The sequence below is a fragment of the Cynocephalus volans genome, unplaced genomic scaffold, assembly GCF_027409185.1.
Source record: "Cynocephalus volans isolate mCynVol1 unplaced genomic scaffold, mCynVol1.pri scaffold_35, whole genome shotgun sequence".
In the NCBI taxonomy this organism is placed as follows: Eukaryota; Metazoa; Chordata; class Mammalia; order Dermoptera; family Cynocephalidae; genus Cynocephalus; species Cynocephalus volans.
In genome coordinates, this window is record NW_026902463.1 from 2,509,620 (window position 1) to 2,537,163 (window position 27,544).

At 45.4% G+C, this 27,544-nt stretch overlaps 1 pseudogene; it reads left to right on the forward strand.

Annotated features, from left to right (window-relative positions):
• Positions 1-2,922: 2,922 nt before the first annotated feature.
• Positions 2,923-23,838, forward strand: LOC134369098 (histone-lysine N-methyltransferase PRDM9-like; annotated as a pseudogene).
• The last annotated feature ends 3,706 nt before the right edge of the window (positions 23,839-27,544 follow it).

Sequence of the window (27,544 nt, forward strand, 5' to 3'; positions counted from 1 at the left end):
TGAAACGAGTCAGGCACAGAAAGAGAAATACCACATGTTCTCACTTATTGGTGGGAACTAAAAATAAATAAATAAATAAACTGGTGGAGGAGGGAAAACGACACAAAAATTGCAATACCTTGAAGTTGACATGACAAGTGAACAGACATGAGGCTGTTGGGAGGGAGGCGGTAGAGGTAGGAGGGAGGGAGGTTTCAGTAATGAGCCACAAGAATCATCCATATTCTATATTTACAAAATAAAAGAAAGAAAAGAAAGCACTCAGGCTCTGAAGAGCAGGGGAAAGCCTTAGCCGTCTGTCTAAACCAAGGTCATCTCCCGGCAGGGACAAGTGACGGCACCGTTAAACTCTGCCCGGCCCTAAAATGAAGCGTGCAAGTGGAGGGCTATGACGTGCACTGCACAGGGAAGTCTGAGGGAGCCGTCTCTAGACTCATGTGCCAACGTTTCGTCCCGGGTGCCATCCCAGAGAACACGACTACGCTGAGTGTCTTCTCGGAGCACAGATCTACACATAGGGGGAACCCATTCTCACTAGGGATCTTTCCAGGGCCAAATGATAGGGGGTTATCCCAGGTGAGGTTCCATGGGTTTGATTTGCCCCTGCTGTCCTCTCTTCAATGCCAGTTCCAATGGGCCCTAGCCCGTCACAATCCAGGGGTAATGACCTGATCAATTTGTGAGTTTTCTGGCTCACTCCCTCTGTAACAATTCCTTTCCTCGTGTCCTCTTCGATGAGGTGTTTCTTGTTACTCTTTTACAGTGCACCGTGCACGTGAGGATGTCCCCGTACTCGTCCATTCATATCCTCAGTCTCTGCTTCTCTCTCTCTCTCTACCTCTCTCTCTCTCAGTGTCTGTGTCAGTGAGACGGTGTCACCTGATCTCCCTAGGTGTATTGTTCGATGAGTCTCGCGTCTTCTATGCCTGCATGTCAAAATTTTCAGTTCAAGATGTCCATAGCACTCTGTGTCACATGCCCTTACTGCTCTTTCTCTCATCTTGGTCACCATTATTCTGCAGCCCGTCTGAGGGTGACTTGGAGATCTCACCTTGTTTCACTGAGATAAAGGGAAACTCTTTCATACCTCAATGAACCAAGATGTTTCTGGTAGGTGGTTGATTGATTTCACGTGTTTAGGCTTCACGGATTGCTTTTGGTGGTGTAATGTCCAGATAAGACATACACTTTAGGAAAAAAAAGGAGTGACTCTTACAAAGAAATCAAAGAGGGCGTTCACATTCCACCCAGAACAGGAGGCATACTAAGAAATGTTCGCTCCTGGAAAAGAGACCAGTAATGACAATCCCCAGAGCATGGACACTTCCCGGGACAGCCACTCTCATGCGGTGTCCATGAGTGTGCAGTGCAAAGTCTCCATCGGTCAGGAGGGGAGGATGCCTTCTCTTTTCCTCACTTTCAGATGACCTAATGCTTCGACAAGCTTGCATGACTCTACTTCCCTCAAAATCCCCTTCCTGATATTTACCTAGACAGTTTACATTTCTGCATGTCAGGAGCAAAGGAGAACATCTCAGAGCTCGTTGGCTCCCAGGGGCCTCCTCTACGTTTGTTAGAGAAAATAAAAGCCACTGAAGACATGGGCTCACACAGCAGCTGGTGTGAGGACACTCCCAGGGAAGTTCAGGGAAAACCATGGGAACATGTGAGCGTCGTGAAGAAAAAGTTGGACTCAGAGGCTGATTGACCAGAGAGTGCTTGAGGCTCAAGCATGGTGTCCGAGGAAAGGCAGCATCAAGAAAGAAGGATGTGGTGGTACAGGTGTACTAATTGGTGCTACTCTGTCATCATCAAAAGGGTCGAAGGACAGGGTAGGACTTCACACAACTTGGTCCCAGGCAGTTTTTACTGTGTACTTCATGTGCTCTTTGCCCTGGTCACTTTCACCTTGCCTCTTTTGCAAGAGGTAGCCCGGGAGTCTACTTGTGCAAGTGAAAGTGCAAAACCAGGTTACCAGAATAAAGAAGGAAGGGCAGAAAAACACAGTTGTGAAGCAAGGGGGTGCCCGTGTACAATTCCATCGAGACACTAGAAAACAAGACAGTGACATCAGTCACTCAACACAGCCCATGGGGAACCACGATCGGTACCCTCTACCCAACAGGGAGGGGAGTAAAGAGAAAGATCACGAGGAAGAAGGGTGTAGGAGATCTGGACGACACCCTTGACCTACCGACCCACTATACATACCGAAGAGAGGAACCTACATACCTGCGCACGACTTCCTTTCTTCCAAAGCACAAACGGCCGGTGGCCATCTGCCATTGGTAGAAAGGAGGCCACGGCTTGCTCTCTCAGTCTCTGGGAAGGCACTGCATAAATGTGTGCATGCAGGCGGACGGACATTCTGCTGAATCACCTCCATTGTGCCAGGCACTGAGGAGGAGTGGGTCTGATACTTGCAGAGACAATCGTGCACTATTTCTGAGACCCCTAATTTTCCTAATCCTGAGGGAGGGCTTGCAGTACTGCTCTCTGCCTCTAGACCCGATGAAATCCAGCGCAGCATCATATAGAGCAACACATGGGCCCGACCCTCAGAGAACCTCATTCTGTCTGTGGGCTGGAACTGAAATACCCAGTACTGTCCAATGCTCCCACTTCGTGTCCTTAAGTACTTTATGTTGTCTGGGTTCGGTGCCACACAAGACGCAGGCATGGACTTTGGAGTGGAACACTCATTGGACTTTACAAAGTGCAAACCGGCTGTGTGTGTGCACTGCACCGGGCAAGCTTGGAGGGCTTCCTAGAGACAACGGCCAGGGCTCGCAGGCGGGGCAGTTGTGCCCCAGATGCCTGAGTACGGGAGGCGGGGCCATCCTGCGTGACAGCCACTACCTCTTCATCCATTGGCCGTGGACCCACAGTAGAGGTCTGGGCGTGGCTGGGTGCCTTGGCGCCATGAAGCCGGCAGAGCGGGCCAAAGTCCTGCGCATGCGCAGAATGCCGTGACCAACCGCAAGGCTCCCGGAAGTTCTCAGAGCCGGAAGCTGCCTGCGGCTCGGCTTCTCTAGCTGCTGCTGGGGGTGTGCAGCTCAAGGCTTTCGACCTTGCGTACCCGGCGCAGCTGAGCCTGCTGAGGACCAGGGCAGCATGGCGAGTGAGGCGGGCTCCCGGGAGGAAGGGGCTTCCGCCGAACCCTGGATAAAGGTAGGTGTGGGAAAGGGCCCTGGGGAGGGAGGGGCCGGTAGGCCTCTTGGGGAGCAGCCGCCAGAGGCCAGTAATGGCGTGGGGTGTGCGACCCTGGCAGAGTTGGGTGGGACGCCCGAGGAGGCCTCCGGGACCGGGGTTGAAGCTGTGCAGGAAAGCGAGGCCTTGGCAGAGAGGGAGGCGGCGGCGACCGGGCAGGAGGTGGCACCAGTTTTGTTTGAGGCAGTGGAGGTGGTGGAGGTCGCTGTGGAGGAGGAAAGAGGAGAAACCGGAAGAGGCGTGTGAGGAAGGAAAAGTCGAGGACCAGGAGGATAAAGAGCAGGAAGACGTGGTGCTGTGCTTGTGGGTGTAATGGCGGTGGCGGAGGTCGTTGAATGGCAGGAGGAGCAGGAAGAGAAGGGGAAATCCGAAGAGGGACAAGGGGAGAGAGAAGTCGAGGAGCAGGAGGATGTGGTGCTTGTGTTGGTGGATGTTATTCAGGAGGTGGAGGCAGTTGAGCAGGACGAGGAGAAGGAGGAGCAGGAGCAGTGGAAGGGGGAGTGGGCGCAGCACGTGATGGACGGTGAGAGGGTGGTGTAGGAGCCTGACAGGGAAGAGGAGGAGGAGGAATTTGAGGAATAAGTTCAGGAAGAAGACGTGGGGGAGGAAACTCTAATGCAACTTGTAGAGCCTGAGGAGAAGCTTGAATAGAAGACCCCGACACAGACTCTGTGGAGCCCCATGTTGTCCTTATCCCCTCTGTAGTCACTGGAGGTCCTTCAGTTAGAGTTGGAGCCCGTGAACAACCAAGCCAGGAGGGCCTTTGCTCGTTTGAGGCAGAACCTGGTGCAGAGACGCAGGACTCATCTCGGTCACCGAAGGGCCATCATCCAGGGCATCCCTGGCTTCTGGGCCAAAGCCGTATCCTTTTGAATCTCGCTTTGTACTGACCAGTAGGAGCATGGGCAAGGGTAATAGCAATCGATCCACGGGACAGCTCAACATGAGAATATACAGGCTTTTCTGGCCGGTTGCTCAGTTGTTTAGAGAATGGAACTGATAGCACCAAGGACCAGAGTTCCATTCCTGTACTGGAAAACATCTACTTGGGGGTTGTGGGGGAAGGTACAGACTGAGGGAAGACGGAGCTGCAGCCACACTCGTGCAAATACAAATACTTATGGCACAGAGACACTAACTGGGGCGGAGAATTAGAAGTCATTCTGGATCAGTGTCGTGAATAGCACAAAGGAGTTCTCATGTAGAAAAGGTGTTTGAAGGACAGGCTTTGCTGACAATAATGCTGTAGGAAAGTGTATGAATTCCCACCCTAGTCAGTAAGAGCTGATAAAGTGCATACTTAGATACAAGCAGATTCACTTTTGCCCCTAGTACATCAGGGACACATAGAGCTCAGCATCCCTCAGAAAGGAGCCCCTCCCTGTGTCAACGTGGACAGTCTCCCATTTAAGGCCATGCAAGGCACCCATTGCCTTGAGTGTGTCTCATGAAAGGCAGGGAGGGCACGGTGCATAAGGTGTGGGAGACACAATGTGTGAGGTGTGGGAGACCCCTGCGCAACACACTCTCCTAGCTGTTTATACATGCTCAGTTGCTTCTAGCGCCTACTTCCGTAGCATGGAAAGGCTCCTTGACCTGAGGCAGATTGTGAACCACCCCGAGATGTTGGCCATGATCAGCGATGAAGATGAAGACTTGCTTAGCTACATGATCGACTTGGAGGTCAGAACTAGTGAGACTGAGGCTGGAAGGTTGAGCGGGGAAGGATAAGAGAAGCAATACTTTCAGGCAAACAGAAAAGGGTAGGTGACCTGAAGAGAAATTTTAACCTTCTCCACTTTGTCATGACAGGTGGAGGAAATCAGGCATCCCATTCACTGCTGCAAGATCATGTTGTTCTTTCGGAACAACCCGTACTTCCGGAATAAAGTGATTATTAAGGAATATCTCATTAATGTCACCGGTAGGAGGTGGATCCCAGGATGGGTAGTGAAGGTGTTGGGTTTATCATCGTCAGCATGCTCCAACCCCTTCCTGTATACTTTTCTTCCCTGCAGGATACAGGGCATCTCATTCCACTCCAGTTCAGTGGTATCAGGATTATGAACATGAGGCTTATAGCCGCAGGCACCACAACAGCAGTGTTAACTTCTTCAACTGGTTTTCTGACCACAACTTTGCAGGATCTAACAGGATCGCTGAGGTAGGGCCTCACTGCGAAAATTCAGAAATGACCAGGGAGGGTTCCCAGCCTTCTTGGGAATGGTGTCTGAACCCTGAGCGGTCCTGTCCTGGTTCCCCTAACAGATCATCTGTAAAGACCTATGGCTCAATCCCCTGCGGTACCACATGAGGATGCAGGTGCCTGGACAGGGAACCGAGAGGGCAGGTGAGCAGCTCAGGAAGTAGGGGCTGAAATGCATGTTTTTAGGTACCTGGACACTCATTTCACAAGTGTAGAAATTGAAAGACAGGGAATGACACAAACCAGGTCACCCAGGGCATCAAGATGAAACAGGAACGTTGGAGAAACTGCACTGCAAAACAAGTTATAGCTGGGGAAGCTTAAGCCCACTGCACTATAGTCAGTGTCCGGAGTCGTTTGGACAGAAGCAAAGCTCAATCCTTTACTTCTCTGAACTTAATTCCATGACAGCCAACCCCACCCTCAGTCATTTCTCCACCCCCTTAAATTTTGGCTCATCAAATGTTCCTCCTTTCACCCTTTCCACAAAAGGCTATGAATATTTGTACAGTCTCATTCCTTTCTCTCATCAATTTTCCATTTTGGTAATCAGTGTCTTTTAATTTTCTTTTAATTATCTCCTTAGCTTATTCTACTCATACAGAGAACACTGGCAGTGGGGCAGATGTTACGGAGAGCAATTTCTAACACATGGTAAGGGGAAATTGAAGAGGTCACAAACGGGGAAGGGCTAGTTTTTCCTGGGCAGGACTTTGCATAATTAAAGCAATTTTTAACATTTTTCAGAGAAAATGAGTTTTTATGTGTGTTTGTGTGTTTTAGAGTATTCCAAGTTTTTGAGTTGAATATCTCGGAGCATCAGACTTTACCTAAAAAAGCAGAACTTCTAAAAAGTGACTTCAGATACAGTGTTCTCATGCTCAGGATTGAAAGAAAAGCCGGTCAGGTGATGAAAAATGCAGACAGCAAGACACTTGGATAAAATCGGATTGGTGTGAAGGAGAAATAAACACCATCAAACATATGTGTCTCTGTGTGTGTGCTTGTGTACCGGAGTGGGGTGAGATTCTACATAGGTCAAATCCATGTGGGATTTTTAATTCTTTGTCCAGGAACTGTCAGTCTGTGGAGGATCTGGGCTTATAAAGTTGTAGAGAGCAGATACACCAAGGTTTGGGATTCCGTCTGAGGACTTTTTTTATTCCTTCCCCACAGAGCAGGGGGTTGTGGAGAAAGAAGAAAGGAAAGAGAAACAGTTTAGTTTGACACTTCTTGTTTTTCCCAGGAATGTGAGGGTAGTTCAAGGAAAGGACTTAGTGATTACAGAAGTAAGATAATCAGGGTGAAATTTTCTTGCACAGGGCTCCTCCAAATATCCTCTCTTGTGCGTTAAGAGAATTCAAGGTGGAAATATTAAAGTTCGTTTCTCTTCTGAACCAAATATCATCCTTAGGTAGATGAATGCACTGTGCTTTGCTGGGACAATCAACCTGTCAGGGCCAGGCTTCCCAGCAACATTTTAAGAAATGGGAATATATGGTATATGAAGGGACTGTGGGAAAGGACACAAAGGGATGAGGGAAGGCAGTGAAGTTGTGGCTTTGTTTCTGGCAAAGGTGACTAAGTGAAAAGATAAACTTTTGGGAAAAAGCGGGTCTCCTTGTAGTTGTATGTGAGTCCCGTTGTTTTTCCAGGTGACTGAGTTTGGGCAAAAAATATAAACAGAGCAGGGAGGTGGAGTGGTTAAATATACAACTGCTAGACTTTCACCCATGTGCTGTCTGTCCCTAGATGATCCTAGATGTAGACATTATTCTTAATATTCCTATTTTCAGATGGTCTAAGCTTTTACCCAAGACCCTGTGTATTAGGTGAAGATCCCAAAATGTAAATAGGTAAGCCATTATGAGTACATTCCTTTCTTGTTATACTCCAGTGAGAATGTTGTCTTAGTAAATGATACCCCACACCGTATTAGGAACCCAGAAACCTTTCATTTTCTGTGGTGTTTTCAGCATGTTGTGCATAAGGTTAACATAAAAGGAAAGAATGGGACAGGCTTTCTAAGCAACTTGGTCCATCTTGATCCAAACAGCAGGAAACTTTTCCGGTGCCATGTGCTGCTACCTATCTTCCATTGTGCTTGTAAAAGAGAGCAGTTCCAGAAGCCCTGCATGAGAACAGGTCAGCAGATTTCTGTGTGCCCTTTTCTGAGTATTTAGCTGCAAGTTTAGGGGTCTTACTTAGTGTTTAATGAATGGAGAAAAGGTTAGGAAAGGGTTCTCGAAATACTTATCTCCCGCTAGCCCTTGGTTGCCAGTTTTAACTGTAGCTGCTCTTGGAGTGAAATGTGAGGAGAACTTCCATGGAGGGTCTAGCAAAACCGTAGCTGTCTACTGTTGACTAAACTGCTATTGCCTAGTGGCTTGGTCATGTCCACCCAAGAGAATGCAGCTTCCTGAGTTTCGTCCTTGACTCATAGGTGTAATTCAGTCATATTACTGCTTTCACATGGTCCCGCTGTTTTGGGGTTACCAAAAGAAGTGTGAAATTGTACATTTTCCCTAATGCTTCCTTCCATGGAGTATCAGTGCATGTGGGCCTCATAATCACATGATTAATTTGTGAGCATTCTGACTTGATATCTCTGAACCACATTTGTTTTTCCTGATATCAGTGTCTTGGTATTCTCTGTTTAAAATTCAAATTGAGTGTCTGCATTTCACCAGGTGTCTTTCTCATTCTGTGTGTGAGTGTGTGTCTCTTCCTCTGACTCTGCCTATACTTTTATCATCTGATATCATTTATCCTTGCTGATGTAAACTGAACACTCACATCTCTACAGTGGTTTCAATATTTTCATCTCTTTGCTTTGCTGTCTGCCACTGTTACCGTTTGTTCATTCATTCATATATAGTTTGTGTCTGAGTCTGTCTCCAAGTGAATTTGGCTGTTTTCTCCATTTCTCTGATTCTGCCTATACTTTTATCATCTGATATCATTTATCCTTGCTGATGTAAACTGAACACTCACATCTCTACAGTGGTTTCAATATTTTCATCTCTTTGCTTTGCTATCTGCCACTGTTACCGTTTGTTCATTCATTCATATACAGTTTGTGTCTGAGCCTGTCTCCAAGTGAATTTGGCTGTTTTCTCCATTTCTGCATCAAATCCGTCTATCTCTTCTAACTGAGATTATCTGTGAGTTATTTTTGTGAGTCACGGAAATGCTTTACTTATAGGCATAACTAACCTTGTTACATATTTAGAAACAGGGATAGCTTGTGCACTCACTGAAGTTAACGAGGAGCATAAATCCCACTTGGATCACATAAGAGAGGCTTTCGGAAAAGTCAGTAACAACTATGCCTCCTAGTTCTGCCCCCTTTACCCCTCGCGCCCAGAAGAGAATGAACGCTTTGAAGGGAATGTGTCAGGTCGTTTTCAAGGGCGGGGGGGAATCTTGGGTTTACTTGTCAGGTTTACTTGTAAGTGTTCTGTAAACACAGTGCAGTGGTGAATGGAGTTGATGTTCACAGCCCCTCCAGTTTTTAACTGGATTATTCCTTTAAAAACCTTAATCTATGCACAATTTCTTTATGATTTGTTTGTTCTAAGCTATTTATGTATGGGTTTGTCATTGCATGAGAAGTTGTCAAAAAATCTCTATTCTCGTTGACCTCCTGCAGAGAAGTGAGAGGGGGACACAAACTAAACAGGGCATTCAGAAAGGGCAGGTAACAGTGTGAGCCTATTCTGCCTACAGGGTCTGGGTGTTGAAGAAATTTGAGGGCTTCAGGAAGAGATAATTTGGTCTAAAGGCTTCTAAGCCAAAGAACATTCTATCTGAACTTTCATGTCTTCTCAAGAATTTTGGGAGTTCGAGCAATTATTCTTCGAAATGTTTTTTTGTTTGTTTGTTTGTTTGTTTGTTTGTTTGTTTTCCTGCCCTTTTCTCTTTAGCCTCTCTTCTGGGACTGTCATTCTGGGCTTCGACTGTTCCTCAAAACTCACTGGGGCTTGACCTCCATTGTAACAGTGCTAAGAGAGTGGGAAGTACTATTATAATATTTGCAAGATAGGGTCTTTGAGGAGGGATTGGATTGTGAGTACTATGCCCTTGTCCGTGAAGTAATGAGTTATCATGGGTGTGGTTCTGACAACTTTAGAAGGAAAGCAAGTGAGCAGGTTAGCTCTCTTGCTCACCCATTCTCTCCCTGTGACAGCCTGCATTGCTCTGGAGTCACCACCAAGAAGAAGGCCTTCACCGGATATGTTTCCTGGACCTTGGACTTCCCAGCCTCCAGAACTGTAAGAAACATGTTTTGTTTCTTTATAAATCACTCAGTTTCAGGTTTTCTGTTATCGGCAACAGAAGTGGATTAATACAATTGGCTTGCTTTATGGGGATCACACAGTCTCCTAGGCTGTGTTTAATTTTTTCTTTCTTCTCTCTTTCTGCTCGTCATACAGGATCATTTCAAGTGAACTAACTAAGTTTTCTGATTTTTTCTTCTGCATGCTCAAACCTTCATTTGAAACCTCTAGTGAAGGTGTCAATTCACATGTTATGGTTTTCGAGCTGTTGATTTCTATCTCCTTATTGAGAATCTCTATTTGGTTAGACATTGTTCCCTTGGTTTCTTTTATTTCTTTGTGCATCATTCCCTTTACCTCTTGGACATATGTATGACAGTTGTTTTGGGTGATTTAAAGACTGTCTAATAAGTTCATTGACTGGGAGTCCCCACCCACCATTTTTTAAATTATCATCATCATCATCATCATCATCATCATCATCATCATCATCATCATCATCATCATCATTACTATTTTCCCGTGAATGGGAAGTGCTTTCATGTTTCTTTGCATGCTTTGAAAAGTTTTCCCGTTTGTTAGGTTTTTGTTTTGTTTTGTTTTTGAAACCTGGAATTTATGATTATTGCAATGTAGTAATTTTGGAGAACACGTTATTCTCCCTCACCATGGTTTATTTCTGATCATTATAGTCGATTTTTTAAACTTACTTTTCAAAACTGTTTTGAGTAGACCATACTTGTCGTGTGCAATCACTGATGTCTCTGTTCCATTAAGCAGTAATTTGGGAGACATTTCTTTATGTGCCCAGAACAAAATGTAAGACAGGACAAATAAAAAAAATGCTGTCTTGTTCTTTTCAGATTGGCTCAGAATTTTGTTACACCGTCAAAACTATACGAACAGTTTACATCTGCTCAAGTCTTCTCTTGTGGATTACCTGAAGCCTAAAGATGAGCCTGAGAGAAAAGCTTGCTGTATTAGTCTGTTTTTGTTGCTTATAAAAAAATACCTGAACTGGGTGATTTATAAAGAAAATGAAATTTATTGCGAAAGTTTCTGAGGCTGGGAAGTCCAAAGTCCATCTTGTGGTGGCAACAGTGACCCAGGGGTCTCACGCTGCAAGATGGTGGAAGCTGAGAGAGAGAGAGAGCAGAGAGACAGACTCTCCTCTTCTTTTAAAGTCCTCAGAACCACGTCACTCACCACCATTTTTAAACCATTCACTACTGCATGGTGCTATAATCCAATCACCCCTTCAGGGATCCACCCAGAGCGGCCAGTCCCTGAGGTTTGGGGTGGATTGTCCCCAAGGCGGGAAAGACCAGGTCCCGCCTTACCACCCGAGCCTAGGACTGAGGGGAGCCTGTGACTGACAGGCTTGGCTCCTCCCTACTCTCCGCCCCTTTATGTCCTTCTGATCGCTCATTGGCGGGAGCGTTTGGGTCACAACTCTGATAGGTGGTTTGGTGGTACCGGTGGCTGCGTGGCCGTTTCAACCAGAGAGGATCCTAGCGGGCGCCAGTCAGGGTGGGCAGCGGGGCAGGAGAAAGCCAGGGAGACTGACAGGAACTCGGGAAGTCTTTGCCGTGCAGTAAGAAACCCTTGTAAACCTTTAGCCCGAGACCTTCAAATTTCAGCCTGGGAAACCCCAGATCCCCTGATCCCCAAGAGACCTCGAATCCGCTAACCTGGACCGACCTCAAACCCCCTCGGCCTGAAACCCCGATGCACCTCAGCTTCAGACACCTCAAATCTACCGTTCACCCACAGGAACGCCAAATCCTCTAATGCTTAGAGCCCAAACACCCTAAGCCTGAGGAATCACAATTCCCCTCAGCCTGGGAAACGCTAAATACCGCAGCCACAGAGAGACTGAATTTCCCCGAGCTCAGAGATCCTACTCAGCCTGGAAACGTCCTTCTGCTTCAAAGACCCCCAAATAACGTCAGTGTCAGAGAGCCTAATGCCCCCTAATGAGAGACCCCAAATCTCCTTAGCCTGAAAGACCCCGAGTTTCCTCAGCCTCAAAAATGCAAAATCCTCTCATCCTCAGGGACCCCAAACTCCATTTACCTGATGAATCCCAAAGCCTCTCGACCTGAGTATCCCAAATCTCTTCAGCACGAAAGACCCAAAATCTTGTCCTGAAAAACCCCAAATACTATCAGCCTGAGATACCCCAAATCCCCTCAACCCCAAAACCCCCAGAACCTCAGCCTGAGAGACCCCAAATCTCATTGGCCTTGGAGACCCGCAATCTCCTCAGCCTGTGGGATTGCTGCTCCTTAGAGATCCAGACTGCTTTACTCCCACAGTTTTCCAGAATCTCCAGTTGAAGATCCCAGAAGCTTCCTATGAGAAATGTTCATTTCCTCTCAGTGGAGCTGGTGAGTCTGACCCGAGTCCCATCAGTCAGGGGGCCTCAAAGTCTACATGGGCCTCCCCCAGCCCTCACATCTCAGGACTCCCCTCGAAGATACCTGAGCCTTGACCCTCAGGCACCTTTGCCACCCTTCCTCAGACGCGTCAAGATGCAGGGGAACTGAAACAGTACAGCTTATGTTAGGTGGTCTGCAATGGCCAGCAGAGACCCTCCCCCTATCCCATCGATAGCCCTCAGACCTCCCCAACATCCTCCAGTTCTTGCAAGGTCTCCACATCTTCCTGGTCTGGACAACATGGCCAAGTGGAGAAGACAGAGCCTGGCTGTGCATAATGGTCTGGGCTGTGGCCTCCTCTCAGCACCATCTCTTTCCACAGGAACGTTGGCCTTGTAGCTGGGAGACTCAAGGGTTCTTCCCAACCTTGGAGTTGGAGCAGGTAGTTGCCAGCCTGTCCCAGCACCGAGAGCCCCAACAGGTCCTGGGAGGAGACCCCTGAGGGAGATGCAGGGAGTACAGGGCAGAAGCCCAAGGTGAGAGGTGGGGGAAGTCAAGCTGGGCTCCAAGCAGGATCTGTAAGAAGGATGGAGAGGGGAATCGAGTGACAGGAGCTGGTGTCTTGGGGGCCACAGACCCATGGCCTGCAACTCTGTGTGACCCTGGCTGTGAATGTGCGTGGAGTGGGGACAATTTGTCCCGTCTGGGACATGGGAGAGAAGAGGACACTGGAATCAAACTCTCTGTGTTGGGGAGAGCTAGAAAAATGCTGTGTCCTCTCAAACAGGACACAATCTGGGGAGGGCGGGAACAAATATCTTTATCCTTGTTTCACAGAGACCACCCCAAGGCCCCAGGCTGTGTTCTGCTTGTTATGATTACAAGGTAGAAGAAAAGGCCCCACTCGGTGTTGTGATGTATACAGTAAATCACTGATGAACTATGTTATTTTCTCTAGGCTAAAGATGCTTTCAAAGGCATTTCGATATACTTCTCCAAGGAAGAAGGGGCAGAGATGGGAGAATCGAAGAAAATTTGCTATAGGAATGTGAAAAGGAACTATAATGAACTGATTAACATAGTTTACTCCAAGTGCTGGCTGCAGACCAGCCTGGGAAATAGAAAACAGGTCTTCTGTCCCTGTATTATTATGGCTCTCTCTTAGGTGGCTGCATCTGCCCACAGTTCCCTTCTGTATGGAGACAAATCTGGAGGGGAAATTTTGTTATTTTTATTTGTCAGGGTATGGCTGAGTGCCGGCACTAGTCATGCAGAGCTCACATCTTGACCTTGTTCAAGACTCTCCCAGCCCATGCTGAGCCACACTGGCTTTGTGGTGCTTTCCATTGCCACCACCCTTTGTTCCTCCTCCCAACTCTTCCCTTTTAGGACAAAGATTTGGCTTCTTTCTAGAGCCCCTCGAACAGCTTTCATGTGTCAATGAAGGCAGGCCAAACTCCATGTGGATGACACTGAGGATTCCGATGAAGAATGGATACCTAGTCAGAAAGGTGCGGGGCCAGGAGGAATTAGAAGTGACCTCCTGAAACCAGCCTGGGTTGATGTCTCGGGTTTATCTTAGGAGTTAACAAAGGAGAACATGTTCTCTCAAAAACAAATGTTCGACAAACAAGCAAGATGCGAAAGAGTATATACAGTAAGAGGCTGTTCATATAAAGGTTTTAAACGTGTAAAATGATTACATATTTTATTTACAGATACAGTAATAAGTGCTAAAATATAAAAACATGAATGTGAGTAAGAAATACCAAACTCAGAAGTTATCATCACAAGAGAAGGAGGAAGGGCTGGCAGGTGGCTTCACTATGTCATAGTTACCTTTCTTGTTTGTTTTATTTTTACTTTTGAATTTTGAAATAAAAAGTAGAAATAAAAACATCTCAAGCAGCTGTGGCACAATGTTGAAATGGGACTGCATGGTGGTGGATTTATGTTTTCCAGCATTATTCTCTGTACTTTTCTATACGTTTAAAGTTTACCATTCTTTAAAGTCATAAAGAAAGACTGGTTTTGCTAAACATTGTTAATTAATTAGTGGGCAATTTAACTAAACCTTAATTGAACTGTAAATCCACCAAAGAGCTTTCTAACCCTAATCTCATAATAGTGCAGTCATTGGATCAAGTGTCTTAGAAGAAGAAATGACTAACCCCACGGTTTGTCACACATCATTATCTGGATTCAGTTAAATCCCCATCTTAGTCAATTTATTGTTTCTTATTGTGGTAAGAAATCACATAACATAAACTCACCCTCCTAACAGTTTTTGAGTGTTTCATATTATCAGCTATATACACACTGATGTGCAAGAAACTGCTAGAACTTTTTCATCTTGCATGACTATAAAACTATACCCATTGAACAACAACACCCCATTTCCTCCTGCCCCAGCTCTTGGCAACAATTCTACTTTGTTTCTATGAATTTGATTACTTTAGATACCTCAAATAATGAACCATGCCATATTTGGCTTATTGTGACTGGCTTATTTAACTTAGTAAAATGTCTTCAGGATTTATCCATGTGGCAGCATATGGCAGGGTTTCTTTATTTTTTAAGGCTAAATAATATTCCATTGTATTTCTATACCACATTTTCCTTATCCATTCATTTTTTAATGGATATTTAGGTTACTTCCACCTCTTGGGGGGAATCTCTCTCTTCCTCTTCTTATAAAAAGCACTAATCCCATCATGAGGACCCCACCCTCATGAACTCATCTAGCCCTAGTTACTTCCCGAAAGCTCCATCTCCAAATATTATCACACCAGGAAGTAGGGTTTCAAAATATGAATTTTGGAGGAAAAAAACCCAGTCATAGCACCCACTCTTTTAACTGAGTTTTTTTCTTGCTGAGTTGTAGGAATTCTTTATATATTCTAGATATTAACCCCTTATTAGATATATGGTTTGTAAATATTTTCTTCCAGTCTGTAGGTTGCCTTTTCACTCCTTGATTGTTTCCTTTGGTGCTCAGAAGTTTTTAAGTTTTACATAGTTCTCTTTGTCTATTTTTGCTTTTGTCACTTATGCTTTGGTGTCATTTCCAAGAAATCATGGCCAAACTCAATTTCTTGAAGCTTTCCCCCATGTCTCCTTCTTGAAGTTTTATACTTTTGGGTGTCACATGAAGGCCTTTAATCTATTTTGATGTAATTTTTGTATGTAGTGTAACATAGGGTCAATCTTCATTCTTTTGCATATGGTGATCGAGTTTTCCCAATACCATCTCTTGAAGAGACTGTCCTTTCCTCCATTGTGTGGTTTTGTTCAGCGTTTTTTCATGAAAGTCAAGCCAATATTTTTTTTTTTTAAATAAATGTAATAGAAACCTTGTCAACACAAGATGAAGCAGAGATGAGGTTTTGTTTTGTTTTGTTTGTTTTTTGGTGGGTGACCAGTTACTTCAGTTGGTTAGAGTGTGGTGTTAACACCAAGATCCAGAGCTCTATTTTTAAAAAACATTTTAAGAAAATTAGCAGTGCCTCCAATAGAAGCAAAGGTCTTCATGGTACTTCAGAAACCATTTTCAAATCACCCTTGGATAATACTTGGAATTGTCACTCTCTAGTTCAGAATTCTCTGTCCCTAATGAGAATCTTCTGAGCTTGGAAATATTTACCAATCAAAACACTGATTTCTCATCACCTTTTGGTCCATCCTCCTTGGGTGGTCTTCAGAGTGGAACAGAGTAAACACCAGAAGGTGAATACCTGAAAAATCCTATTGACACAACAATCTTCCTCATGTAAGATCCAAACACAGGTAAGAGAAGGAGAATGTGCACAGTATCGTAGGACTGCTGCCTCCCTTTTCTGATCTCTTTAGCACAATGTCGGACATCATCCTTTTAAGAGTTAATAAGAAGAGCAATGATAATCACTACTGCTTGTTTTATTTTTGCAATATTTCAGACTTTATTTTAAGCATTGTACGTGAATAAACTCACTCAAACCTTACAACAACCCTATGAAGTTGGTACTGTAAGCATAACCATTTTGTGGATGAGAAAACTGAAGTACAGAAATGTTAGATTATGCCTGACATTACAGTCAGTAGTGGTTCAGTCTAATCCAATACTCCTTCTTTCCCTAAAGTACTTAAGAGCTGATTAAAACTTTCTTCTTTTGTAAAGTTCATGCTGCCTTACTCATACACCTTTACATTATTCATCTGACTGATTATTTCAACCTGATTCTTCTCTGATGTGCTAAGTGAGAGATATGCTAAGACAGTCTGAGGGGAGCTTGGCAATATACAGTCAATTTACATTGTGCCTGGTCCCAGATGAAGACGGAGATAGTTCCTACTCTCTCATAAGGGACCCATTCGGATGTGAGAAGACTGCTCCTAGCCCTGAGAAGTTTGAAGTTTGATTGAGAAACAACAGATAGGAGAATGACTTAGCACTTCATGTATATTACACTATTCAGTAGAAATGTATCCTGGTACTGATTTGAAATGCTCATCCCTGTAGGAAGAAGTTAACTGCTCCTTCCTCTGGGCCCGAACTAGGCAAATCTCATGCTGTTTGTAATCATTTGTATAGCCTGCCACCTCTGTATTACGAGCTCTTTGAGAGCCTGGTCCATACCTGATTATTCTCAGGAGTCCCAGGCCCAACTCAGAGCCCTTGATGACCCCCTCAGTGTTTTCTGAATAATTCCAAATTTTTCAAATTAAAATAGAGGTAACAGGGTCAGAGAGTGCTGAAGATAATATCTTTGAATTAGATTTTGACTGTAGAGATGGTTGAGGAGGAAAATTGATGTCAGGACTATAAGAGAAATTATTAATCTCAAAACACTTTGGTGAGCGTTATTACATTTCATGTTCACTGTACCATTAAGAATTAGCATGTATGCCAATTTACGGATCGGGAAAGTGAATAGAATTAGCTGGTAGTACACCCTTACTTAGGCAGAATTGGTACAGGAACTAGTTAATTCAATTTCAAAGTTAAATATCCCTTCCAGGATATGGCAGTTTGCAGCTCTTAGCATCACTCTCTTAGTTGTCTAGATAACCTTTATGCCAACTGTTTCTTCTCTTCCCAACCTCACTGTTCATTCTCCAGATGTGTTTTCTTTTTTTTTTTTTTTTTGTCTTTTTCGTGACCGGCACTCAGCCAGTGAGCACACCGGCCATTCCTATATAGGATCCGAACCCGCGGCGGGAGCGTCGCCGCGCTCCCAGCGCCGCACTCTCCCGAGTGCGCCACGGGCTCGGCCCCCAGATGTGTTTTCTACCCTCTGTGCTTTCCTACCTTTCTCCTTCTGTCAAATGTCTCCTAGTTCATAGAAGATCCCCTCTTTTTCCCTATAAGCCCCTACCTCCTTCTTTCACAGACCTTGTTGAGTCTCCAGGTAGTCTTCCAGATTATTCTCCCTCCCTCGCTCTCATGTATATATAGAAAGTTGAAGCAAAAGAGCCTTAAGACTGTCCTGCCCACACAGGCCTTTCCCTTTCTCTCTGGTATTCAGTCACTCCAAGTTTTTCCAGGGATTGTTGACCCATTAACTAAAGTCATGCATGTGAAAACAGGTTGCAAGCCCTAAGGAACGAAAGAAATGTATGTTGTCTTTTAATATGTGATTCTCACATTAAAGGGAATATCCAGATCACTGTTAAATAATGAATCTATTTTGAAGAATTTGTCAGGAACAACAGATTTACTGAACACAAGGGACTCAGAGAAGGCCCGGAAACGAGTGTCCCCTCCTGCAGAAGCAAGTACCTCCGTACAGCATTCTAGAGAAAAATTGGGTAAGAGAAAATAATTTGGGGACTTTAGTCCCTCTAGGTCCTTTAGAAAGGTTGATGAGTATGGTCTAGATATGTGGCGTAGACTTTCGATAGGCCTGTGCTTAAGCTGGACTAAGCTGAGACCAGAAGTTAGATGCTGTATTGAATAACATGTAAGAACAAACACTAACTCTGAAGTCACACACTTGTTATAATCCACGTAGAATCATTTGGACCTTGGGAAGACATTATAAATTCTCTGAGCTCATTAATGCTAATCTGTAAAATGAAGATAAAGACCAATGGCTCATATATTGTTTGAAAGCACTAAAATAAATATACATTCAAGGTGTCCAATAAATCCATCTGTGATAATAGAGACCACATTTTCTTATTGTATATCCCTGCCCTTGTTCAATGCCTAATATGTAATGCACCTTCAACAAATATTTTATGTATAAATAAATGCATGAATTAACGGTTTGTTACTAGAAAGTTTCGGAAGTTAATCCTGATCCTGGGAATCCAGAAACTAAAATTGAATTATGCATCTGTAGTCAGTGTGGGTGTAGAGTCTTAGTCTCTCTGAAATAATAGTTAAGAGGTAGTGAAGGGGTGGCGAGCCAGAGTATGTAGAAGGATAGACAATAATTTGATGGTAGGAGATTTCACATTTTCTGACGATACAGGGACAAACACTCCAGACTCCTAACTTCACTCACTTAATCTTCTCCAATGTAGAACTCAAGAGAAAGGAGATTGAAATGAAGATGTGTAGCCTGCGAGAAAGGGTCATGCATACAAAGAGGTCTGTGAACCTCAGGATGATGACTACCTGTGTAAGTGACCCTTTTGGCCCACTCATGGAGAAGGCTATGTCCCGGTACAATAATTTTATCTTGTTGTTTGAACCCAAATCATTCCTTTACTCTGGTGGCTTGGAGTACAGGATTGAGGCTGAATTATGTAAATGCTGGGCTCTTTCTGAAGCTCTTTATATCCAGGAACACGCACTATACTTTTCCTAATCCCTGCTGCTCTTGCCTTCAGATTGTGAGCAATACCAGGACTACTTCATCGACAGCTGACTGGCTTATAGACCCCCTACATTTGTAAAGGACAGTGCAGTGGACAAGGGGCATCCCAACCACTCAGCCCTCACTTTGCCCCCTGGGCTGAGAATTGGGCCGTCGGGCATCCCCGAGGCCGGGCTTGGAGTATGGAATGAGGCATCCGATCTGCCGTTGGGTCAGCACTTTGGCCCCTATGAGGGCCAGATCAGAGAAGATGAAGAGGCAGTCAACAGTGGCTACTCCTGGATGGTGAGAAGGGCCTACCTTAACCCCGTCTTCTGGCTTCCTATATCCCTTCTGTGCCTTTGGTGGGACATCACCTTCTACATGCTAGAACATGGATAGTGACAACATGGTTAGATCTGTGTACTTAGTGGTCTTTACATGAACGTGGAACTCCTATTTAAAGGTTAGTGGGTGAGTGGGAGAAAAGTGGCACAGAGACAGAAAAAGTGCATTCTCCCTATGGGGCCTCAGCTCTGACTGGACAAATCAACTCAGATGTGTAGATGATGCTGAGGAGTACACAGCATGTGTCACCATTGGCGGCTGAATCCATGCAGGCTCAAATGCATGGATGACAGTAGAATAAAATAATTCTGATTATTACCTGCCCATCAAACCCAAAAATGACTAACTTATTTTTCTGAAACTCAGATCACCAAGGGGAGAAACTGCTATGAGTATGTGGATGGAAAGGACAAATCTCGGGCCAACTGGATGAGGTAAGGCCAATAGGTTTCGGGTTCCAGCAGGGACACTCATCTCTCTCAAGCTCGGCTTCTTTCCTCCTCAGGATGCCTCCCTCGATGGTTTTTACACTCTCTGCTCCCCTTACAATGTACTTTCTTATTATGAACATCCAGGAAAAAAGAGGTAAAATATAAACATTACCATTTTTTAATCAAAAAACTAAATCTCTATGATAGACAAAATTGGGGCACCAGGATAAACCCTGAGGAGCCTAGATTCATTGGGGATGCTGGATTCACACTTTAATTTATCTAATCAGCATTTATTAAGCATTTGCTGTACTCTAGTTTAGAAAATGGAGTACATCTCATGAATAGATCACACAACCCATGCCCTTGTGAAGGACTATTGCAAGCATAAATGAAACATTTGATTATAGTAGAAGTACACAAGGCCAAGACAATGTAAAACAAGGGACCTTTAATCTGTGAGGACAGGAATTCTTCCCAGCTTCAGTGAAATTAAAACCTGAAGCCTGAGAAGTGAGCTGCAGGGTGGTCATGGACCTCTGTGCTGCATGGACCAGCCCCTTTCCATGAAGGTTCTTGTTATATTAGAGGATAAGAATAGGGATATGCTGTTATTATTGTGTATTATCATGCAAGGCCAAAGGAACATCTAAGTTTCTATGGGAACCCAGGGAGGCAGATGAATGGCACCTGGGTAAACTATGGGAGATTAGAAAAAGGTCTTTCAAAAGAAGATAGACTTGGGGTGATTATAGAATGATGTGAGCTAATCTAGAAGCAGAGTACATGATTGATTAAACACCAAATTCTGTGGTATAAGTAGAAATCGATTGAGAGTTTAGAGAAGTGAGAAGTCAGTGTTTTATGGCCAATCATGGTGGAGGTAAGTCTGTAATTGGGCTTTGAAGAATGGTTAAGTAGGCAAGGGGGGAAAAGCATTCCAGGCAGGATGAGCACCATAAGCAGGACTTGGAGAAAGAGGCTTAGGTATGAACAGCAGGTTCCTGGAGGAGGGTAACGGCATGGCCAGTCACAGCATGGGGGCCTTGACCATCTGGTGACAAGCCCAACACGGCCCTGGCAGGTAGTGGAGACTCACTGCCTTTTATTTTCTGTCCCTTTGTCTGCCTCAACCCCAGGTATGTGAACTGTGCCCGGGATGATGAGGAGCAGAACCTGGTGGCCTTTCAATACCACGGTCAGATCTTCTATTGAAATTGCCAGGTCATCAGGCCAGGCTGTGAACTGCTGGTCTGGTACGGGGATGAATATGGCCAGGAGCTGGGTATCAAGTGGGACAGCAAGTGGAAGAAAGAGCTCATGGCAGGGAGAGGTAGGCACCACATTATTCTTTAAAAAGGACAGAAAAGAAAGAATTCTCCTTGGGAATTTTCATGGTACAACTGTTAAGTAGAGTAAAATGCAGTCTGAAGTCAGAAAAATTTCAAATCAGGTGTTTCTGAAATTAAGGCTTTGTTTTATATGCATTTGACTTTTAGGGACAATTTATATTTTAAACTTTTTTGTTCTCATTTTATTTTTTTAACTACTTTATATGCAAAATATATAACAACATATAGTCCTGACAGGCTTAGAGACAAAGAACAAGTTCTCAAGCACCTACCGGCTGTTTCAACAAGGCAGTTTCTTCTGGCTCTTTTAATTATTTCTTAATTTCTTCCGTATTTCTAAATAACATACATATGTTGTTTTTCATTCATTCATTATTTCAATTAGTTGTCATGTGAATTCTTACTCTGTGCCAGACAATGTTTGAGGAACAGGAAATATGGATAGAACAAGATGATCAGAATAAGTGCTATTGAGCAGCTGACATGTGAGTTAGGGAAACACGCAGACACACACAGGCATGTGCATAAAATGAGATAGTCATTCATGCTTTCAAGAAAACTAAGCCAGAAAAGTGCCTAGAGATCATCATGAGGGGAGGGAGGGTATGGCAGGGAACATGAGGGAAGGTTCCTCTCAGGACATAACATTTGAGAGGTTCAGAGTTGTGCTCAAATGTCTCCAGGCAGAAGGAGCAGCTCGTGCAACAGCTCTGAGGCAGGAGAGAGTGAGGGTGTTTGAGGAATGGCTGAGACCACCCAGGTGAAGGAAGCAGAGAAGAGAGCAGAGGTCAGAGAGATACACAGAAGCCTGGACATGTAGTGCCCATGATTCCTGCCAAGACACTGGGGATTTTCCTGAGATGGAAACCATTGTGGACTTTGAGTTAATTTTCAGAAAATAATCTGCAGTGTGTAATCCCCTCAGACGCCACATCAGTCTCCAGGTAAGAGAGGATGGTGGGTTGGATAAAGATGGGAGTCAGGAGGAAAGAAGTCTGATTAGGGATACAATTGAAACAGAACTTCCTATTAAATTTGAAATGTGTTAAGACTGAATGAAATACCTCAAGTAGGAATACTTGATGTGTCACCCAAGGAAGAACATATTTTTATTTTATGATTTGTGGACACTGAGATGGAAGCAATCCATAATCTAGTTTAGGCAGCAGGAACCAGAGTCCTTTACTCAAGGGGGCCTGGACCACTCTGAATCCCACTTCCTGATGGAGAACCAGGTACACAAGAGTCCTCAATTAGATGTCTTTGACTGGGGAGACTCAAACTCAGGTGTACTTACACATGCTCTTTAACTCTACACTGCCTTCTACATTTGTGCATCTCCAGACGAAGTGGTTCCTGACTTACTAGATCCTTTTCCCCTCATAAGAAAAGTCACTAAGGATGAGTCCATCCATAATAGCCCCTTTTCGTGTTGCTATAACACAATACCTGAGACTGGATAATTTATAAAGAACAGAGTTTTATTTAGCTTATGATTCTGGGACAGCTGCACCTGGCATGAGCCTCAGGCTGCTTCTACTCATGGTGGAAAGTGGTAGGCAGCTGGCGGGTACAAGCGGCAAGAGGAAGCAAGAGAAAGAGATGGGGGAGGTGCTAGGGTCTTTTAAACAACCAGCCCTCATGGGAACTAATAGAGTGAGAACTCACTCACTACTGCCACCTTCCGGGGAGAACAGTAATTCATTCATGAGGGATCTGCCCCCATGATTCAAACAGCTCCCAACACTGCCATATTGGGGATCAGATTTTCACATGAGTTTTGGGGGGACAACACATCCAAACTCTATCACCATCTATGTAATCCAGAGTTATTATTTCTCAGTAGAATAAAATAGCTGCAGATGCTCTATCAGGAAAAGTACCCAGAGATTAGGGAGAGAAGAGGATATGATATGACCCAGAAGATAATTGTAGTGTGTGTGGGGGGGAAGTCACTGCAGTTCCTTCTGTACAAAGACTGAAGCTGCCTCTGATGCTATTGAAGGTCCCTGGTTTGGCTGATCCATAGACAAGGCCTTTGATGTGGGCTTTCTAGATTTCTGAGGAAGATGTAGTAAACAAAAACAGAATGAAAAATAGACTGTAAAGGAATGCTCGGTGGGAGACAGCTTGTATTAACACATGAGGAATGATTAGTGGAGCAGGCCTTACCATACAACAAAGCAGATGGCCCAGTTGTCTACACCTCCCCTGACCAAAACCTTCTTCTTTCAGTGGAACCAAAGCCAGAGATCCACCCTTGTTCTTCATGCCCTCTGGCCTTCTCCAGTCAGAAATTCCTCAGGCAACATGTGGAACACAATCACTCCTCTCCAACCTTCCCAGAGACATCTGCAAGAGAACATCTCCAGCCAGGAGATCTCTGTGCAGTGGGTCAGAATCAGGAGCAGCAACATCCTGATCCACACAGCTGGAATGATGAGGCCGAAGGTCAAGAGGCCAAAGAAAGGTCCAACCCTTATATAAGAGGACAAGGCACAGGAGGATTTCAAGCACATTTTCCAGCCCGCCCAAAGGCCAAATGGGGAGTTCTAGGGAGAGTGAGATGGAAGAAGAGTCCAGAACAGGCCAGAAGGTGAATCCAGAGAACACAGGCAAGTTATCTGTGGGGGTAAGAATCTCAAGAATTGCAAAAGTCAAGTGTGGAGAGTGTGGGAGAGGCTTCAGTAACAAGTCAGGCCTCATCTGACACCAGAGGACACACACAGGGGAGAAGCCCTATGTTTGCAGGGAGTGTGGGAGAGGCTTTGGCTGTAAGTCACACCTCATGCGACACCAGAGGACACACACAGGGGAGAAGCCCTATGTTTGCAGGAAGGGCAAGTGAGTCAGCAGTAAAACCACATCTCAACAGAGAGTGTGTGGCCACCACACACCTCCACAACCCAGCACTGAGGGAACTTCAGAGAACTTCTCTGGACCTCTCATATTCCCCAGGAGTGTAGAGACAGATGTGACCGATCAAACACACCCTCCATTTTCATGACCAGAGATGAGGCAGAAAATGTGGGAATGCAGGGGTTCCTTAAGGGTTCATGGTCTGTGGACGGGTGCGGATCCCCTCCATGTCCCACTTGGCTCCCCTCCATGTCCTTCTGGCCTCCTGTTCCAATAAACATCATCCCCATACAAAGCTACAGTGCAGGCTGTGTACCTTGTTCTCAGTCCCAAAGGTGGGAGAGTCCAGGAGGCCACGGAGAACTTGGACTCTCAGCTGGGTCTCATGGGAACCAAGCCCTGCTTAAATCACCTCCTGGGCCCAGGGAGAGAACCAGGGGAGGACATGGAGACTGAGATGGGCCAGGAGGGGCCCGCCTCCACCAGCACCCCCTTGGCCTTTCCTGTTTCCTCTGATCTCTGTAGCCTTAGAGGCAGAAGCCAGGCAGGGACGTGAGTGGGAACTCAAGAGACAAGGAAAAGGAGTCAGGAAACCAGTTCCCCGAGCCCCCAACCCCTTCTCTATGGGTCCAGTCTTAGGCTGGGTATCAGGCATCATAGCAGAGGGGGCAATTGCAGCCCCAGGATCTGGGGCATGTTCACAGAGCAGGGCTTCGGTGGTGGGGTGGGCCCAAACCCTGTAATCACAGAGCCCTCCCCAGCTGTGGGCTCTTGGTCCCTGATCCTCCAGCTCCTGGAAACAGCGTGAGGGGGGTGGGAGGAGACCACTGCGGTCTTGGTCTGAGGCTGCCCGACATATAATTTGCATATGCTCCTGGGTAGGTCATCTCCCCCAGACCCAAACGTTCTACCTGTAAAATGAAGTCTCTGGAATTGGGGAGAGGGAGGCGGGGCCTGGAGAAGGGAAGGAGTCATGGGACAAATCTGCCTGGGCAGATACCCAGGAGGAGAATGCTCTAGGAGGTGGTAGATGGATGGAGTCATGGGAGTAATATTTTGGGGACTCCACTGTGACCTGTCTGAAGCTGGGGAGCTTGGGATGGGCTATAAAAGGCTGGTGTCCAGGGCCAGGGTTCCACAGAGGAGCAGGGGGGAGATGGGGATGGTGCCCCCTCCTCTGCTCCTCCTTCTGCCCCTGGTCCCTTCTGGGAGTGAATCCTCACACAGAGAAGAAAACCATGTCTCTGCACAGACTGAGTGTGTCTTCAGTGAGAGGCCGGTGGGCACTGGGGAGAAAGCTACTGATCCTGTGCTGGGTGGGCTCTGAGCATTGGGGGCACTGCCCAACATGGAGGCCCCATAGGTCTCAAGGCCCTGTCCAGGCACAGCTCCAGGGAGCTAGGTGGGCAGCCCACAGGTTCAAACTTGAAGACCTCTTTCCCTCAGGGCTGTGACTGGCATACAGCATTGGACGTGGGAGACAATTTCTGATCAGATTCTGCTGTTGAGAGAGAGAGAGGTGGTGAGTTCACAGAAAAACAACAGGCTGACCTGGAGTTGGCAAGTGCATCACAAGCAATGAAGTTGTGATGAAACCCAGAGTCTCGAAAACAGCATTTAAGTCCTCTAAGAAAAGTGCTAAAAGTAATCCCTGCAGATGTGTCGTGGCTGTCCTGATGTGCTCAGAATGCTGAGGAAGGAAATCAAAGGTTGACGAAACATCCACCTGCCTGTTGAGGGTTACAGGATTGAAACAACGTGCTGGAGACTGACTGCACTGGACATCTTACAAGGTAATATGGGGAATTTTAAACAAGTGCTGGAGCAAATTGGGATCCTAGAAAAATGCAACTGAGTACAGGAAACACTGGCCTCAGCCCTTTCAAGTTAAGGAAGGGTTTGAGGTTACCTGAGAACCAACCCTGACCACAACCATGATATCCAGCCCTAAACCTCGAGGCATAATCCTAACATTAACCCGTGCAATACTGGCGTCTCTGTCCCTACAGTTCCCATCAACAGAACGAACCCACCCCCATGGGTTCACAGAGCCCTGGGGTGTTGGGGTGGGGATGGGGGGCCACACAGCTCTGGACCTGGAACCATTTCTCAAAACTTCTGTCTGCATCTTGCTGTCTACATTGCTTGTTTCCTTTCAGTAGATGAGAGTGGAAGCCAGACTGAGAAGGGGCCTCCACCTGGATCACAGGTAGCCCTGAACCCTATGACGACCACATAAGAATTTCAAATCAACTAGCCAGAATGAAAAAGAAGCATCCCGAGAGTGTCTGCAGTGCAGCCAGGGATGGCAGTCACTGGACCATGCCAGGTGTTGGGATTGAGGTGTCTGGGCACCCACATTGCCCTGGGTGGGCCTTGTCACCACAATCTACCCATTGTCCAGTCTGACCCTCAGCAATGTACCCGTGGTGCCTGGAGATGGGCAGGAATGGTCAGCACATCTCAGAAGTAACCCAAGTGTCCCCCAGCTGATGACCTGCAGAGAGCTGACACTGAGGACATCGGCCTGACCTTGTCCTAAACTCCATGTGTGTCGACCCAATTAAGGTCAGAAGCAGCCAGTGATTGCTGCTTCTTGGAGCCAGTGACATCGATAATATTGTGATAGATGGAAAAGAACATGAGAGAAGAGAGTTCAATTGTGTGTATAATGAGAGATATACAGTGAGAGATGTAAAGTGAGATATGCTGAGATATTTATTTAGTGAGATATATAATGAGATATTTTTATAGTGAGATGTTTATATAGTGAGATATGCGTATAATGAGAGGATTATACAGTGAGAGATACATAATGAAATAAATAAATAGTAAGGTTTTTATATAATGAGAGATACACAGTGAGAGATATATAGTGAGATATTTATACAGTGAGAGAGATATATAGAGGTGTATATGTATTTGTACATAAGCACACTTACATAAAAGTCTCCATTTCTTGGCAAATTATCCAAGAACTCAGCCAGTCTGTGGCAAAATTTAGTCACAGACCCTGGTGTATTAGCCCATTTTTGTGTTGCTGTAACAGAATACCTGAGACTGGGTAATTTATAATGGAAAGAGTTTTATTTGGCTTAGGATTCTGGGACAGCTGCATCTGGCGCAGGCCTCCGGCTGCTTCTACTCATGGAGGAAAAGCAGCAGCAGCTGGCGGGTACCAGCAGATCACATGGTGGGAGGAAGCAAGACAGAGAGAGAGAGAGAGAGTCAGGCTCTCCTCTTCTTTTAAAGCCCTCAGAAACACGCCCCTGAGCACCATTTTTAATCCATTCACTACTGCATGGTCCTACAATCCAGTCACCTCTTTAAGGTTCCAACTTTCAATTACCATAATAGGATTTCCCACCCTCTTAACAGTCAGAGTGGGGGCTAAGTTTATTTATTTATTTTTTTTTTTTTGTTAATTTTATTTTGTCAATATACAATGTTGTTGATAATTGTGGCCCATTACTGAAAACTCCCTCCCTCCTCTCTCTCCCCTCTCCCTCCCAACAATGTCCTTTCTGTTTGCTCATCGTATCAACTTCAAGGAATTATAGCTATTATATCTCCCCCCCACGCCGTTTTTTTTTTTTTGCTTGTGTGTGTGTGTGTGTGTGTGTGTGTGAATTTATTTATCTATTTTTAGCTCCCACCAATAAGTGAGAACATGTGGTATTTCTCTTTCTGTGCCT